The 19,352-nt window shown below is 42.2% G+C and overlaps 2 protein-coding genes across 4 annotated transcripts in view; one reads left to right on the forward strand and one right to left on the reverse strand.

Moving 5' to 3' along the window:
* The window catches only part of RhoL (Rho-like), a 91,049-nt gene that overhangs the window by 59,497 nt on the left and 12,200 nt on the right, over positions 1-19,352 (reverse strand). The window lies entirely within an intron of this gene.
* The window catches only part of LOC136885616 (uncharacterized), a 143,744-nt gene that overhangs the window by 46,357 nt on the left and 78,035 nt on the right, over positions 1-19,352 (forward strand). Inside the window, exon 1 of one of the 3 annotated variants that reach the window (XM_067158315.2) lies at positions 11,394-11,474. The exons of the other annotated variants lie outside the window; for them this stretch is intronic. The gene's annotated coding sequence lies outside the window, so the exon portion shown is untranslated. Of the gene's footprint in view, positions 1-11,393; positions 11,475-19,352 lie in introns of those variants that run through there. 3 annotated transcript variants of the gene reach the window in all.

Genomic DNA, 19,352 nt, shown 5'->3' on the forward strand with positions numbered 1-19,352 from the left:
GAAGTTGCTTTGGATGGAACAGTGTGGACTCTTGTTGATCTACAAAGCCTGCCAGGCCATTGAGGACAGTAAAATGTACTGAAGGAAATCCCTTGTCCCACAGGACATGAAAAATGCCACACTGAAGGAACTTGTCACTACAGCTTGTCATCGTTTATTGATGAATCTGAGCTGCGCCACATCGAACGATATGCTGAGGTTGGATCCCGCAAAGTTCTGAACAATCCTGAACGGACAGTTTCTTTGAGAGAATTGGACGCTGTTGTTGGTATTTTATACGCATGTGGAACTTGTGGAGCTGACACGAACTTTCTCGATCTGTGGTCACAGAAGTGGGGTCCTGGAATTTTCTCCCAAACTATGGCATGAAACCGTTTCCTGGAAATCAGGGGCTTGTATCCGTTGTGTGGGGACAAATTGATATCTAATTTTACTATTTGCTACAGACCAAGTGAGAACATTACCGTGGATGAACAGCTCTTTCCATTGAAATCTAGATGCCCATGATAGAAAATACATATTTTCAAAAATGACAGTATATGGCCAATAAACCAAACAAGTTTGGTATCAAATTTTGGCTGGCTGTTGATGTGGAAGCCAAATATGTTGTAAACTTTTTTTTCCTTTCTTGGAAAAGATTAAACGTGACCCACCGATCGGACCCTAAGTTAACATGTAGTATTGTGTCTTGCTGAGCCTTTCATCAATCAGGGAAGAAATATTTGTGATAACTTCTTCACTTCACTGCACCGCCGTCTCGATCCTCTTATACTGCCTGCTCTATGCCACTAGTTTAACACAGGAAGGCGTGACTACCAATATTTCTCAAGTCGCCGTAAGAGTGCAGCAGTAGATGCACAATCTTCGCTATCAGTGTGGGTGTAACTCTGTGTTATTGGTGCATGAATGTGTGTGAAAACCTGAGTTATTTTGTATAATGAGTAAACGTGTCTGGTTACTTCCGTTCGTACAAGAGATATTTTATATAGAACTGTGAAATGAATTAATCATGTTATGCTTATAGACATTTCAGAAGTGATTTTAAGGTGTTGGTACGTGTTTCTTTCCGTTTGTGCAAGGTATATTTTTCGCAGAACTGAAACTTCAGATTCTTTCCCTGATATATTCAATTGTTGTGTACCATTTTGCCAATTTCGGCAAGGTGGTTCGCAGCCAGAAAAGATAAGACTCAATGAAATACCGTCTAGAAGGGAATTGATAGAAAAGCGGCTGTCGGCTTTATCTAGGCAAGGACCTAATAAAGGAAGTAATTGGATATCTTCAGATTACCCTCGTATCTGTGCCTTTACACCTTATTTCAGAAGGTGATGGAGCCTCCGCGGCTCAGGCGCCAGCGCGCCGGCCTCTCACCGCTGGGTTCTGTGGTTCAAACCCGATCACTCCATGTGAGATTTGTGCTGGACAAAGCGGAGGCGGACAGGTTTTTCTCCGGATACTCCGGTTTTCCATGTCATATTTCATTCCAGGAACACTCTCGAATATCATTTCATTTCATCTGTCATTTATGAATCATTGCCCCGGAGGAGTGCGACAGGATTCGGTAGCCGGCACAATTCCTATCCTCGCTGCTAGATGGGGGCTTCATTCCATTCCTGACCCGGCCGAATGACTGGAAACAAACTGCGGATTTTTTTCAGAAAGTGATTAAAGCCGTGGAGGATAGTGGATTCCTTGTGATAAGAATTGTGACGGACAATCACAAAATAAACGTCTTCATGTTTAGACATTTTGGGCAATCTCAGATATCCAAACAATAATATTCCAATCAAACTAGAAACAGGAAATCAAATCCTCATTTGCATGTTCTAGGTTCGTGTTGTTGAAGAGAGGATGGAGTGTGACATTTGTGTCAGCAACATCTCACTGCCTAGAGCTTCGACACCGCTAAATGGAACTGATTATGCATCAGGACAGAGGAGGAGTTCGATACCCGAAACCTTATTTTGTTGCTCTGGTGAAGCATCTGCAGGAGTTTGTTTAAGCTGCTGTGCCCTATTGTCAAAGTCCTTCAAACGTACGAGCGTAATACGAGGACTTGCAAAGTCTTTCCTTTCAAAATACCGGGCGAGTTGGCCGTGCGGTTAGGAGCGCGCAGTTGTGGGCTTGCATCCGGGAGATAGTGCGTTCGAACCCCACTGTCAGCAGCCCTGAAGATGGTTTTCCGTGGTTTCCCATTTTCACACCAGGCAAATGCTGGGGCTGTACCTTAATTAAGGCCACGGCTGCTTCCTTCCAATTTCTAGGCCTTTCCTATCCCATCATCGCCATAAGACCTATCTGTGTCGGTGCGACGTAAAACAAATAGCAAAAAAAAAAAAAAAACTTTCAGAATGTGTTTTGTTAGAGTGTGAAGTCAAAGAACATCAGCAAACTGTTAGTGATATTATCCTAACAAAGTTCGTAAGACCCCTGTTATTTGATATTGCATTGGCAAGAACACAAAAAGTACGGTACCACGCCAAGCGTTCGTCCAGGCAAATCGTTAAATTGTGCATGAAGAGGCCAACTGCGACTTCATACAGGTAATATTGCCGATATTTAATATTACTGATGTAATTTACGAGCTTCAGTGAACATATGACCATACTGCATAGTGTTTTGTAGGCTGCCGTCATTAGAATAAGTTTAGAACATTGTGCGTCTATATCTGCCATCTAGCGGAGAAATGTTGTCGCAGCGTAGTCGCAAAAAGGCTCACATAGAGTAGGCAGTATAGGAGGATCGAGACGGCGGTGCTTCACTGAAACTAGCAAAGTCATTGAAGAAAAAGAACAAAAGTATTGTAGGCACACTGAACCATAGTAGGAGAGAAGTTCCCCCTTCTGTGAAGTAGTGTTGGCTACTGAATGCATGATTCGAAGCAGTGTATCGATTCATTCAAGTGTCCAAGTGAATCGATTTACAGGAACAGCGAGCTCACGGCACACAATTCAGCTTGGAAGTTCCCCCTTCTGTGAATTAGTGTTGGCTACTGAATGCATGATTCGAAGCAGTGTATCGATTCATTCAAGTGTCCGAGTGAATCGATTCACAAGAACGGCGAGCTCACAGCACACGATTCAGCTTACTCCCAGTGGCTCACTACCAGGACACTGGACGTAGATGGGGAGCCAAGCTTCCTCTGCAGCGAAACAGTGAATTATGGCACAATGAAAGAATCGTGGACTAGCACGGCCCAGTGAGACACAAGATACATACGGCTCCTTATCGGCACACTGGACACTGGCGGAGAGCCGAGCTTCCGCTGCAGCGAGACATAGAGTGAGCCATGGCACACCGAAAGAATCGTACACAGTCACGGATCAGGGAGACACAACACACACACGGTTCATTATCGGTACACCGGACATTGGCGGGGAGCCGAACTTCCTCTGAAGGAATACATACAGAGCCATGGTACAATGAAAGAATCGTATGCTATAATGGACGCTTGAGCTCAGCTCATTTGAAAATAATACCCACTTGCATTCACTGTCCTCTTCTTACAGGGAGGTTTAAATAATAGATGGATTTATTTGCAGTGTTAAAAAGGTAGTCAAAACATAATTCTAAAGTAGCTAGTAAGTAGTTAGGCTATTAGGTTATACTATTTCTTAGTTTAGTGAATCTCACCGGGCGAGTTGGCAGTGCGCATAGAGGCGCGCGGCTGTGAACTTGCATCCGGGAGATAGTAGGTTCGAATCCCACTATCGGCAGCCCTGAAAATGGTTTTCCGTGGTTTCCCATTTTCACACCAGGCAAATGCTGGGGCTGTACCTTAATTAAGGCCACAGCCGCTTCCTTCCAACTCCTAGGCCTTTCCTATCCCATCGTCGCCATAAGACCTATCTGTGTCGGTGCGACGTAAAGCCCCTAGCAAAAAAAAAAAGTTTAATGAATCTTAGTATTATAACTTAATTGACATTTGACAATTAATTAAACTCGACTCTAGCCTGCCCTATGACTATGAGTCATGCTCATGACCACTCAAAAAGTACCTGTTTTATATTGGGAAGAACGGCTCAGTATTCTCTCAGTTCGTATGTCACATCGTTGCACAAGACTTCAGTCATATGTGGACAGTAATTGAGCCGACTGACGCAATAACTTAACCAACATTATGTTGAATCAGAAAACCAGTGAGCTACTGTACATCTTGGGTAGCCTATACAGAATATGACTATTTTCAAAAATGACTGAGCGAGTTGGACGTGCAATTAGTATTGCGTAGCTATGCGCTTGCATTCGGGAGATGGTGGGTTTGAATCCCACCAACAGCAGCCGTTAAGATGGTTTTCCGTAGTTTCCCCATTTTCACACCAGGAAATGCTGGGACTGTACCTTAATTAAGGCCGTGGCTGCTACCTTCCTAATCCCAGACCTTTTCCATCCTGCGCCACCGGAAACCTTCGATGTATTAGAGTGACTAGCATTTTTTTTTCTAAGAAAGGAGTTCATAGTATGAAGACCAGATAGCAGCAGCGAGCACTGAATGTTGTTGCTGCTGTCTTACCAGTACATACTACACAGATGCAGTACGAGCGGTGACTCTAATGTGCCATGAATCGGATCACTGTATCGATTCAATAACGTGAACGGAATCAAATGAATCGAATGTCCTATCACTACTGTGAAGACCTGCAGTGACCCACTCTACAGCACAGTAGTGTACAAAAATGAGGATGCAACTCTCAAGTCCTACGAGGGTAAAACGAACAAGAATGTTCTCATTCTCAGCACAGTACATACTGATGTAAACAACGAACTACATCCATTGAAGAAACCTGAAACGGTCTATGTCTTTAATTCTACCAAATTTGTTGTTGACATAGTAGATCAAATGGGCTGTAAGTACATGGTAAAATAGATGAGTCAGCGATGGCCAGTGTATGTCTTCTTCAACATACTAGATCTCGCTGGTAAAAATGCTTATACATTGTGTAAGGCAAAAGCCGGCAACCAAATACCGAGAAGGGCATTCCTGAGGCAACTGGCAACCAATCTAGTGCATCTTTACACGTCTTCTGGGAGTAGTAGGCTCCAACAGTGAGGCCCTAACCTCCGAAGAAAGTTCACATCGCAGATAGTGTCAGGTTGCAGTGTGCAAAGGGAACAGCAATTGAAAGGTGTGCAATCTGTAGAAAACAGGTCTGTGGTTAAGTTCTCTTCAAAGGTGGCCAAGCAAAGTGTGTGTGTACAGTGTGTCAAATAAGTTCAAAAGCAGAAAGAGACATTCATGCAGATATGTGTATAATGTAAGCAAAAGTGTGTAAGAGGAACATTCTGCCTTTCTAGTATACTTATTTATTTATTTATTTATTTATTTATTTATTTATTTATTTATTTATTTATTTATTTATTCATGATAGTGTTTACAAGTCCTACATGATAATAATTAAATTATGGTCTATGATATTATTATACTCATTTCGAACCTTTTTCTGGCACCAATATCCTCAAGAAATGAATACATGTCACTATTGGTCAAAATGACCACTTCAGTAAAAGTAGGTAGAAAGAATGTTTGGTAATCTTAGTGTTAAAGTAGTGGCCATCAGAGATATTAATCTCAGCTCACTTCCTCTTTATAGGAACGCCCATGTGTGAATGCTGCAGTTCAAAGTCTGACAACAAACTGATAAGAAGTATTATCATGCTGTAATCAGCTCTAGATATAGAAGGTGTCCTTTGTTAGAAGATTGTTCCATCTGTGGAGATATTAAATGTTTATTTTCTTTCCAATTTCATTCTAGGCTTTGAAGATGAAATAATGACTGCCATGATATATGTCCAGCTACCGTATGCGACAGCAGACGGTACTATCTACAACTGTAGAGCCAAAGGTTGGGTGCCCAATACAAAACCTGACAAACTTATAAAGGGGAACAAATGATTGCACGTGGAAGATTTATCCCTTAGGAGATTGTTGAAGCATTTCTGGAGGAAATGCCACGTAAATTCATCAGAGAGCTGGTATACTGCCAGTGTAACAGCGAACTGTTAAAGGCTAAGGGAGTTAACCCCAGCAGAAAAGAAACCTTCATTACAGCAAACAAGTCAATAAATGTGGTTTTTTTTAAATCACTTTCAATTCACATAAGAGCCTTGACATGCAAGATCAGCTCAGACACCAGCATTAGCAGATATACAAGTTACAATGGTTTACGGCTTGATGTTAGAGAGGGACGTGCTACCATGCACCAGTTTTGGAGAAGACTATGATCAATATCCCTGGCCTTACAGCGAAGTGCGAAGAAGAGCAATCATGGGGTTCGGTGGGAACACATGGAAAGGCAAGAGGTGAAGAAATTGAGGAATCTGTATTCCCTACACTAGCAGGGTAACAAAAGAGAGATGAGGAATGGAGTTGGATTCATCGTAGCAAAAGCCCTGGAAGGGGTCACTTACATCCTGTATTCAGTGAAAGATTTTAAAAGGCAACTTTGCATCTTGCAAGGGAAAATCTAACTCAGACACAGGTGAGTGCACAACAGACCAGGTGCAACCAGGATGATAAACCTAATACCTGGATGATCTGGAAAAGGCCATGCATGAAGACAGAACCATCATCATAAGAAACCTGAGTGAGCAGATTGGGACACATATGGGTATGGCGGAAGGAAGGTCTTCTTCTGCATGAGAAAAGGCTTGGTTGTGAAAAACATGTGGTTCAAGAAAAGAGTTAGTCACAAGGTACAGTTGGGATGGACAACATAAGACTGTAATGTCATCAGATGAAGGAAGAGTCTTAACAGTGACCACCAGACTTGCACATACCAAAAATACCAACCAGCTGACTATCATGACAGAAGTGAAGACCGCAGATGTAGAATGGGCCAGACTGAAGAACATTTTGGTACCGGAAGCAATGAAATGAGGGAGAAGGAAACATCATTGTGGAATGGAAGAGTGAGAGCAGCCATAAAGAAAGGAATGTATCACAGAAAGAAAAAGACAGACGCCAGAAAATAAAATCGGAATACCTAAAGGATGAGACAACGATCAAAGACCTTGAACAGGTATATTGAGATGAAGAGCTGAAGGTCAAAAGGAGAGTTCTGAAAGACTTGGGAGATTTTTGCACAAAAACTGGATGCAGGTTATATGACGTTGCTATACAGCATGGTCAAAGGCAAAAAGAAACCGAAGAATACGATAGAGGCACTTGAAGATGAAAATGGGAATATAGTCAGAAGGGAATGTGATATCAGAGAGGTGCTGAAGAAGCACTTCAGAGAAAAAAGTGAAACCTAGAGCTGGATGTGGAAAGCGGCTCGGAGGAGCCTCCTATCACTTGGGCAGAACCTAAAGCAGCATTACGATTTACGCCTGAAGAAAAACAGCCAGGAGGAGATGAAGTGAATGCAGTTATGATCAAAGCAGTACTTAATGCAGTGTCAAAGGACAGCAAGGTAACTACAGACTGGAACAAGTGTGTTTATCATTCCTCTGTTCAAGAAAGGGAATAGAGAGATATCTCTACTATCACATGGGCTGGAAATTCTCGAGATCATAGAGTGAAAGCTGCAAACCATCATAGAACCACAGTTTGAAGAACAGCAGTATGGCTTCAGAAGTAACGAGTCAGCTATAGAAAGGCAAGGACTTGATCCTTTTACTCCTGGATATTGAAAAACCACACAAGTGTTGCAAGAGAGAAGATCCTTAAGGGAAGTCCAGATGTTGTACAAGGACTGTACCAGTTGTGTACGAGTTGGAGAGGGGTACTTAGTTAGTAATGTTTTATTTTATCTGGCAAGATTAAGGCTTCAGGCCTTCTCTGCCATCCAACCAGGCACTGAAATATACATAATTATATTACACTGTATCACTTTATAATAATTGATTTAATACTAATTAAATTAATAGTAATACAAGAATGATGAGTGATAAGATTAAATTAAGATGAAATAAATTAGATATAATAAAAGGATAAATTCTTAAAACTAACATCCTACATGTAAAAAAGAGGTAGTACATAAAGTTTAATAACATTTGAAAAACAGATCGGGTAAGAATTTTAGACTAATCTTCTACCAGAACATCCATGACAATAGAATGGTTGTGAGTAGCAGCATCAAGTTTACAGATGATCCTTACTGGTGCATAAAATGTCTCAGCAGTGCTTCCTTGAAAGTTCGAATAGCGCTTAACCCACTGATACTTTTGGGAACGAGGTTCCACTCACAGCAGGCAATTACCATGAATGATTTATCGTAAATGGCAGATCTATGGGTAGGTAAGGCAAGGATGGAATTATTAGTAGATATAGTGTTAACTGTGAGAAGAAGATAGGTATTTGAAATATGAAGTAAGGTAAAATGGCTGTGAAGAATGGAGATGGCATAGGGTATGCACAGTGTGACGGATTTCTAGTTGGGGCCAAGATAGGTGTTATATGAAGGAGTTACAGGGTCATAGTACTGTAGGTTACAGACGTATCTCACACATGGATTTTGACCACATTGTAATCTGCTCAATAATTTGCACCCAGCGTCTCTATAAATCACGTCACAATAGTCTAAATGAGGGAAAACCAGAGCTTCTACCAGCATTTTTTTTAGTTTTTCAGGAAATAAGTATTTATACCCACGCAGCATGTACATTGCAGATAATGTTTTCTGGGTGATGTTCGTAATATGCCTTTCCAATGCCCTGTCATCATCGAAAGTAATGCCTAGGACTTTTACTGATGACGTGAAAAAATGGTATGTTAGTATTACATAACCTTATAGATGGAATCTCTGGTTGATTGACCTTCGCGAATAGTTTCGGGTATCCAAGGATGATGGCTTGCATTTTTTCTGGGTTTAATGTAAGACCACATCTCAGAGACCAAGAAGATCCTGATTGATTTTGTCTATGGCCAAAAATATTAGATCTGGAGATGTATGGAGGTACATTCGTACATCAGCGTAAATATGGTATTTGCAGTGTGTTAGGTTTTGGGGGACATCATTAATGTAAATAGAAACAAGAAGGGGTCCTAACACTGACCCTTGGGGCACACCACACTACACGGAGCGCCAAGTTGATTTGTTTATCCTATCTGTAACACACTGCCAATGGCCATGTAGGTAGGAATGCAACCAAAGGAAGGCACTGTCCGAGAAATGGAGGGAATACAATTTCGAGAGCAAAATGTCAATGTCAACAGAGTCAGAAGCTTTGCTCAAGTCTAGAAGTATTAGAACTGTGACTTCTTTGTTGTCCATTGTTTCTCGAATGTCTTCTGTGACCTTCAGTAGTGCTGTTGTAGTACTGTGTGCTTGACGAAAACGAGATTGTAGTGGGTCAAGTAAGTTGTAAGTCATCATGTTGTTTGTTATTTGTCTATGAGTGATGAACTCGAGCACTTTGGATAAAGCAGAAAGTATGCAGATGGCTCTATAGTCAGATGGTTCAGAAGGGGAAGCTTCTTTTACCATTTCTTGTGTCCAGATGTAGTGTCCCCACTGCTGTTTATCTCGGTTGAGGACGATAGGATGAGGCGCATTACGGAACATCTGGTGAACTCAATCCAGTTGTCTTTGCTGATGTTGTATGAGAAACAGCTGCAGGCAAGACTTGACAGGTGGAAGGCCACGTTTCAGAAATGAACCTGAAGATCAGTTGAACCTACCTCAACAACAAGGATGCAACAGGTGATGTTAAGATTTCAAAGAAAGCAAAATTAGCACCATTCAGCTGCTACTTCAAGACTGCAGACATGAGAGACGAAGTTTCTGAGGTTCACTACACTCAGACACAAAAAGAGGGTGGAGCTGATGAGAACACCCTGAGTGCACTTTGGTTATGGTCAAGACTGACATTGTAGCTGGGGAAAGGATAATGTCATGAAAAACAGAACAGAGGCTCATCAACTTAATCTCTAAACTGATGATAGGAAACAAACAGCTCTCACCAGTCGTATCAGTTTCTGACTGATGTGATGTGGCCTCTGGAGAGGCCTGGTGCAGTTTTTCTAGTTGATTCCTGTGGGCGACCTGCACATTTGGGGCTGTGATAATTATGATGATAATGAGGTGGAGAGAATGTGAAACCCAGCGTTCTTCTGTCAAGTAACACCAGGCTTAATATCGCCATCCGACGGACGAATCACAATCGAACACCCTCCCTCCATATGTGGTGTTCGGAATATAACCCAGGCTTTTGGCACTCAGTCTAGTGATTAAAAACTGTATACAACCAGCAGCCAACATTCTGAAGATGCAAAATTCTTTTTCACGTGCAGGACTTAAACCTGCTCCCCACGGTGTCAGATCATTAGGACTTAGAACCATAAGAAAAATTTAGAGTTATAGAATCACAAAAGGGATCAATAGGAGGACAAACTGCACATCATTATAGATAGGCTCTGCCTTTATCGGTCACAATCTCTCCTTTTGTGTGTGTTATGTGTTCGTAGTATTTTTTTTTTTCTCTTCCCTTTTCCTATGTTTATCCTTTCTTTGTATCCTATAATTCTCATATCAGAATGGCCCATCAATAAGTGTTGAAACCTTCCCTCCTTATATAGCTGGGAAGCAGAACAAGCTTGTTGGAAGCTGAGAAGAAATGGATTTAAAAGAACTGAGATTGCTGAGAGCCTGTCTCTTTCAAGATGTGAAGATTGTCTGTCCTTTTTTATTTTCATGTTTGCCTCTCCACACTGACCTGTCATTGTGTGTTCCTATGTAATACTTGATTTGCTACTTATTTCTTCCTTTTCATTAATTATTTTACATGAAACTGATGTTAGAAACCCCATGTGGTAGTGTTATTTCGTGGCCTACCCTGTATTCTTCCTCAAAGATCAGTAAGAGGACCATTTAGAAATATATCCAATGTGTGGAGGAAGTATGCCTAGACAACAGGGAAGAGGAAATATATCTCACATATTATCTTGTGCTTTCCCAGAAGAAGGCATCCACATTGACTGGGATAAAAGGAAGCTTTGGGGTTATGTAATGGTTGTATTATTTTCCATCACATTTCATTTATGAAACTTATATAACGATCCAATTCATCCAAAGTTATTGATATCTCAAGATGACACTATAAACACTTAAGGTGCACCTGTGTGAATGCTGACATGATTGGAAAATATGTCGTGTGTTGCGAATAGTTGTATTGTGTGGTATGTTATGCTACCTCCCTTTTCTTCCCTTTCCCTTCTCAAAGATAGACCTTGTAGCTGGTTTCCTGTGGCTGATTTATTTATTTTATTTATATCATGTCAGAAGCAGAATTACGTGTATAGATGTAAAGATATACAAAATATGTCAATAGAAAATATGAAAAATAAATAAACCCACAACTGTGCACCAAAGGTTCAGATTGTGGTGCACCAGAAATTAGCGCCTCAAGCAGCTCTTTCTCAGTACATGTGGCAGGACAAAGATGACATTCTGGCAGATGGGCTGTCAACTATATTGTACTGGTTGGACTGAGAGTCTGATACGAGGCCATCTGACTGTCATCTTGAAAGACAGGTTTGTATTTGTTGTTATTTTTCAACATGTCAGAAATTTCTGTACTGAGACATGGATGGGAAGTGCTTATTTTTGCCAGATTCCTTTTCCTATTTTAACTTCCTGAACATTACAGGGTTTTAATGCTTCCTTTCGTAGACCATCAATTTATGTTAAAGAAAGGACTACTTAACCTTAATGTGGACCACAGCAAAAGTTATGGAAAGCTTTCTCACAGACCTTCTTCCACAGTGCTGTGTGAATTGTAACAGATCAGTCTGCAGAAGATCTAGAGAAATTGCTAATGATATGGACAAGGTCTTGGAGAAATAGTAGAAGATGAAAATTAATCATTCCAAAGCAAAACTAATGGAATGCAGTGGAGCAGGAAATATTAGATTAGAAAATGAAGTCTTAACCCTGTGGTGGATGTGTCTTTTGAAGTAACACAAGTGAGTGCACGCCACATGCAATACAACAATTGCGACTCTTACTTTTTTAATAACTGTGTATACAGCTACCAGTTGATCCACACCAAAGGACAATGTCATTACAGATTCAACAATGAGATTCATAGTCTGTAATATTTGTAAATTAATAATCCTATCCTATTTTTATCCAGTTCTATTCTGCATCTTCTTGTCTTCACTTCTTCTTTCTTCTTCCTTCCCTCCCAACCACCTATGCTCGCCCTGTACTGCTCTGTACCAATCATTGCCTGTAAGCACCTCGCTGACTTCCAACACTCCGCACTTACACTACCTTCTCCCACTCCAGGGACCCTCCACTCCGTACGTCTGCACTCGCCGGTGGCTCTAGGTGAACTGTAAATTAATAACTAAGAGTACTGCTGAGTTCATCTCTGAAACGTGGCCTTCCACTTCTTACAAAATTGCACAAAAGCTATTTTAATCCTCCTAGTCAATACTGTTGTTGTTGTTGTTGTTGTTGTTGTTGTTGTTGGTGTTGTTGTTGTTGTTGTTGTTGTTGTTGTTGTTGTTGTTTGAGTCATCAGTCCGTAGACTGGTTTGATGCAGCCCTCCATGCCACCCTATCATGTGCTAACCTTTTCATTTCGATGTAACTATTGCGTCCTACATTTGCTCTAATCTGCTTGTCATATTCATACCTTGGTCAACTATATATATTTTACTTCTTAATTGGAAGGTTCGATCCTGGGTCAGTCGAGTGGTATTTGAAGGTGCTACATCAGCCTCATGTCGGCAGATTTACTGGCACGTAAAAGAACTCGTGCGGGACAAAATTCCGGCACCTGGCGTCTCCAAAAATCGTAAAAGTAGTTAGTGGGACGTAAAGCCAATAACATTATTATTATTATTATTATTATTATTATTATTATTATTATTATTATTATTATTTCTCTCATTTTCAGCAGCAATGGTACTGTGGGGTGCGAAGTGAAGCTACAAATATGAAGTTATTATGAACTAGAGATTTTAACTATACACAGTTAAAATCCTCAACCCAGCCGGGAATTGAACCCGGAGCCCTATGATTGGAGGGCCACTGCGCTAAACATTGAGCTGGAGAAAAATTACAAAATAATGAATATACAATATTCGTGACTTTGTGTTGTTATTTATATTCTACAATCAATTAAGCCATATAGAAAAATACCGTATTTGTCGAAGGTGGTTTTCCTCTAACTAACCGATATGCCTCATTCGACAGTTCGTGAGAATGAGTGTATTTTATCCGTCGACAATCCTCAGTGTAATCCAGTGAACATGAAAGTTACGATCCCTTCAGTCATTGCAGATCACAACACGTCACATTTCGCCGATGTGTCCGGTTCTGGGAGATACGACCGCGCATTTCTGCCTATCGAGCGTGAGGCAGAGGTTCATCACCCGTCATTCGCCTCCAGTGCTTTACCGTCCCTTTTACGCTTTGGGAATTGCGGTGTGCACTCGCGCTGTGCAGGTACACAGCTCTTGGGCCGGATAAAATATACAATCAAACGCTTAAACATTTGAGTGACCGATCGTCCTGTTTCCATCTCAACGGCGTGAGATAATTGAAATACCAGTTCCCAAACCAGGCAGTGATCCAACGCTTGTGGATAGTTATAGGGCAACACACTTTCTAATGGCCTCTATAAGCTATTTGAAAGCATTGTGAACCGAAAACTTGGGTGGGCTTTGGAGGATAGAGGTCTCCTGACAAACTGCCAGTGTGGTTTTCGCTCTCATCGGTCTGCCACCGATCATCTGGTTAAGTGGAGAGCGCCATTTAAGATGCCTTTCTCTGGAAGGAACACCTAGTTGCCGGATTTCTTGACCTGGAAAGTGCTTACGACAATACCTCGCGGTATGGGATAATCTCCACACTACAACAGTGGAGATTTCGGGGCAATTTACCTACGTTTATTGAGAACTTGATAATGTCCCAACGGTTCTTTCAAATCCGGGTAGGAAATGCCTTTTCTCAATATTACGTTCAAGAAAATGGAGCTCCACAGGAATATGTACCGAGTGTCACGCTGTTCGCAGTCGCCATCAGTGGCATAGTTGCAGCTGCTGGGCCCTCAGTCGTTCCATCGCTATATGTAGACTATTTCGCTCTACATTACAGCTCCGGCAGGATGATGTTTTGCTGAGAAACAGTTACAGCAAGCTATTAACCGAGCCGACAGATGGGCCCTGTAACATGGTTTTCGATTCTCAGCGGCGAAAACCTCAGTTGTACACTTCTGTCGGCGTCAGATTGTGCGTCCTGAACCAGAGCTCCGCTTGCGAAACACTGTCGTATGTACTTGTGCCAGGCTCCTCACTTTCATGTATCTTATCCGACCTCTCATGGTCAACTCTTGTTCTTTTCTGATCCCTACGGTATTAGAGCACTCTTCATTTTTCGGAGTGTCGGATCCCTTCCATTTTTCTCAGATTAGTGTTATATACAGGATGGTTGCCTAGTTGTACTTTCTCTTAAAACAATAATCACCACCATCACCACTGATAGACACCTGCATGTTCTTGGGTCTCCGTTTTGATAAGCGACTAACATGGCAGCCCAACATCCATCATTTGAAGGTAGCCTGTATGAAGAGACTCAGTATGCTTAAGTTTCTCATTGGCACCTTCTACGGGGCTGACCCTGCGGTGTCGTTACATTTCTACACGGCTACGATTCTCTCTGGAATAGACTAAGGTAGTGCAGCATATGGTTGTTCAGCTTCAAGATCCACGTTGAAACTTTTACATAGTATTCACCGTAGTGGAATTAGACTGGCTACCGGAGATTTTCGTACTAGCTCCATTAGCAGACTACTTGCCGAATCGGGAGTTCCACCTTTACGAATAAGACAGCAGCAGACATGCAGACTATCAACGCATCTTTAGTACCCGATACAACTAGCGGTACCAAAACCGACCAAGTGCTACACGGCCGCTTGGGATTCGAATTGATAGCTTGTGTCGTGTGATAGATGTGGCTATCGGCGGTTGTCTTGAGCGGACCCATAGCGAAGTACTTCCGTGGCCGGATATACACTACAGCTAGGTCTACTCCGTGGACCCAAAGTAAACACGGACGCCTCTGTTCATCGGAGGTATTTCCAGTACTTCGTTCACCAGTATCCAGTTGCGCGACATATCTTTACGGATTTTTCTAAGATCGGGGAAAATGTAGGAAGCTCTTTCGTCTACGATGATATTAGCACGACCTCGCTTCCCAGTTTGCACTAGGTGACTCTCGTATGTACCGAAGTTATCGGCAGTCAATTGACATCTGCTTCCCACAGCATCCACTGGTGCAGCGGTTTCTTGATCTTCTTTGTGTGATGTTGGCACCAGAATCACTTTCGCGTGGCTCCCAAACCACATTGGAATTGCGGGAAATGAACTTGCGAATGAAGTTGCACCTACATTTATGACCGTACCTGCTACGGGTATCTGTTCTCAGCTACGTCGAAACATCTTGGCGTCCTGGGTTAGCTATCCAAACTCCCAACAAGCTGAAAACAATTAAGAAGACTAACTGCCGTGTGGCGATCCCCTTTCCGGTCTTCACGGAGAGAGGGCGTAGTTTTGTGGATGATATACACATTCTTACCTCCCGAAGAGGGAGTGTGCACTTGTGGTGCCCCACATCGTCACAGAATGCGTCGATCTCTCTGACATCAGACAGGAGCCGATGACGGGAATACTGCTGATTTCTTCGTTAATAAGAAGGTTCTAAATTTCGAGTTCTCAGTGTCCTTTTCGGCTTAATAAAACCATTTTCTATTATTATATTTTTTAAAAGTTTTCAAATTCCTTCCTTTTATAAATAGTTTAAAAAACTTAAATTGTTCAGAGAGGATGGTTACCTAGTTGTAAAACAACAACCACCTGTTGCATGGAAGCTCTGGGAAAGTTTATTTCCGATTATATTAGACGCATTTGCAAAATTACTATTTGGGTGTATAGCTGAATGGTTAGCACGCTGGCTTTTGGTTCAGGGGATCCGAGTTTGATTTTAAACTTCAATTAGTTGACTCGTATGCTTGTGCCGTCTACACCATGATAATTCATCTTATATAGAGCCCCATTTTCACAAACGCTCAGGTCACCTCGAAAGACCTGCACTAGGCCTCTCCGGAGGCCACACGCCATTATAGAAGGCAGTTCGAGTTTGGAAAGATTATTCCATTGGATTCCAACCGAATACAGTACATATTTTAAATTAGAGGTAAATTAGACTCTGTCCCAGGCTTTTGATTGGATAGATGATGCGAGTCCAGGCGTGGTTGAATGGATGGCTAAATGTCTAGAAAAGAGAACTGGGAGAATGACCTTAGGTGATCCTGTAACGATGAAGAGACGGCTCCCGTAAGGCAGTGTTCACTGGACCTATATGTTTTCGTTTTTTATACATGGTGCCAGTAAAGAGCTCCAGTCGGTAAAAGGAGTGAAAAGTCTGGCTATAAGTTTTATTAAGAGGAAAGGTCTATCCATACCAGGATTTCTTGAGAAACAGAAGAGATTCAAAGGAAAGCAGCACGATTTTTTCCGTGTCATTTCCAACAAGAGAGAGGTGACTTGGGAATAAGGAGACAAGCTGCTCTGTTTCGAGATGTCAGTGGAGAGACAAACTGGTATGTTCCGAGGTGGTGACATTGGCAGACGAACAAGGACCAAGGGGAGGGGCGGGCCACCTAGAAGGTATCGCCTTCTCTCTGGCCAGGAAAACGAACAAGCTTGGGTGGAGCTTATGAAGGCCGGCCCCGCGCTGTAGGGGTAGCGAGCCAGGTCTGAGGGCTGGTTCGAGGTCCATTCAGCCTACGTGATTACAGCTGAGGAGCTATCTGACAGTGAGATAGTGGCCCCGATCTAGAAAGCCAACAATAACCACATGACACCTCGTAATCTGCGGACCTTCGGCTGTTGCGCCATGGGGGCTTTTAAAGGTGGGAAAGATCGTAATATAAAATTGGAATGCAAGAGGGCAAATTGGGACAATTAGGGATTGGAATAACTTACTGAGCGAAAGGTTTCATAAATGCCCTTAATTCTTTGAAATCTAGGTAAACAGTTGATATGGACTCTGTAATCTGGGCAGTAGCATGAAGCAGTGAAACATAAAAATCGTTCCCGCCAAACTACTACTTCCTGGCCTTTTCACCAATTAGAGGTCGGCCCCGCGGTCTAGGGACAGCGAGCCTGTCTCTTACTCGTAGGTCCCGGCCAGGATCTACTAAGCAATGGGATAGCGGCCCTGGTCTAGAAAGCTATCAAAGTTGGAGCGGCGCCTGCCGTTTACAATCCACCACCCTTTAATACAGGCTGGGCGTTTTATAAAACATGGTAAACCTAAAGGAATTGAATAAACTGAGACCCGTTCCTAATACTGTGCCAACATTTTCAGCATTTAAGAGAGATTGTCGATAAATATTCGATCTTGATAATTAGGTAACATCATCGACTGCTGATAACCACATAAACAAATGCACAACATGCAGTCACGTCATAACTTACGTCCATCCATCATAAGAATAGAACACTACCCACATAAATGTTGCATTTTTTAACGCCGATTGTTAATGATATGCTTCTAGAATAAACCAGTGTAGGAAAAGGAAGGAAAAGTCCGACATGTAGGCTGAATGGTCAGCGTATGGCCTTCGGTTCACAGAGTCCCTGCCAGGTCGGGATTTTAACCTTCATTGGTTAATTCTAATGGCTCGGGGGCTGGGTGTTTGTGCTGTCTCCAACATCCCTGCAATTCACACATAACACTATCCTCCTCCACAATAACACGCAGTTACCTACACATGGCAGATGCCGCCCTCGCTCATCGGAGGGTCTGCGTTACAAGGGCTGCATACGGCTAGAAATAGCCACGCGAAATTATTATCGAAGGAAAGAAAAACACATCAGCCATAATATGAATCACCTGGAGGTGATAACTTCCCTTCAAGTCCCTCCATACAGTATTTCTGCTTACTCCCATAGTACGTTCCTGAACTGTATTAAATGTGAATTATACAACTTGCCACTTGATTAACTAACAAAATTAATATTCAAAAAACAAACACGTAAAGCAATAACAGCTAACACAAAGGCGATTGAGAGTAAGTTGAGCAGCTTTAGTCAACTTTTTCTCTCTGTTAGCTCAACTCTCGTGGGCCACTTGTCCACGCCACGAATTTTCGCCGTTCTCCGGTGCGGCAGATTTACCGGACTGACTGAGACCTGTTGCGTATGAGAGTCACGGCAAATCTACCGTTTTGACTGCCAGATGCAGAACCGGATTCCCATTGTGGAGACGGCAGCTAGACGGTACATGCAATAGAAAAGACAATGGGGTGGGATATAATACCATATCTTAAGTACTTATTTGATTATTGTTTGGTTGAAGGAGCTATACCAAATGAATGGAGAGTTGCTATTGTAGCCCCTGTGTATAAAGGAAAAGGTGATAGACATAAAGCTGAAAATTACAGGCCAGTCAGTTTGACATGTGTTGCATGTAAGCTTTGGGAAAGCATTATTTCTGATTATATTAGACATGTTTGCGAAATTAATAACTGGTTCGATAGAAGGCAATTCGGTTTTAGGAAAGGTTATTCCACTGAAGCTCAACTTGTAGGATTCCAGCAAGAGATAGCAGATATTTTGGATTCTGGAGGTCAAATGGACTGTATCGCGATTGACCTGTCTAAAGCACTTGATAGGGTGGATCATGGGAGACTACTGGCAAAAATGAGTGAAACTGGACTAGACAAAAGAGTGACTGAATGGGTTGCTATATTTCTAGAAAATAGATCTCAGAGAATTAGAGTAGGCGAAGCTTTATCTGACCCTGTAATAATTAAGAGGCGAATTCCTCAAGGCAGTATTATTGGACCTTTATGTTTTCTTATATATAAAAATGATATGAGTAAAGAAGTGGAATCAGAGACAAGGTTGTTTGCAGATGATGTTATTCTGTACAGAGTACCGATAATAAATAAGTTACAAGATTGTGATGGTGGTGGTGGTGATTATTGTTTTAAGAGGAAGTACAACTAGGCAACCATCCTCTATATAACACTAATCAGAGGGAAAAAATGGAAGGGATCCGACACTTCGAAAAATGAAGGTATCGGCCAAAGGAAGACAAGGGCCACGAAGGGCGTGAAAATGAAAGACTCCCTAGCCCTCGCAAACCTAATAGCGTCGGGGTCGGAAAAGAACAAGAGTTGACCAAGGGAGGCCGGATAGGATAGATGAAGGTGAGGAGCCTGGCACAAGTAAGTGGAAGCAATGCCAGGACTCAGCTAAGGGCCCCGTGGTCGCCAACCCACGCTCCAAAGTTCAGAGCCCTTGAGGCCCCTTTTAGTCGCCTCTTAGACAGGCAGGGGATGCCGTGGGTGTTATTCTACGGCCCGCACCCACAGGGGGTACAAGATTGTGA

Source organism: Anabrus simplex, chromosome 14, assembly GCF_040414725.1.
Source record: "Anabrus simplex isolate iqAnaSimp1 chromosome 14, ASM4041472v1, whole genome shotgun sequence".
Lineage (NCBI taxonomy): Eukaryota > Metazoa > Arthropoda > Insecta > Orthoptera > Tettigoniidae > Anabrus > Anabrus simplex.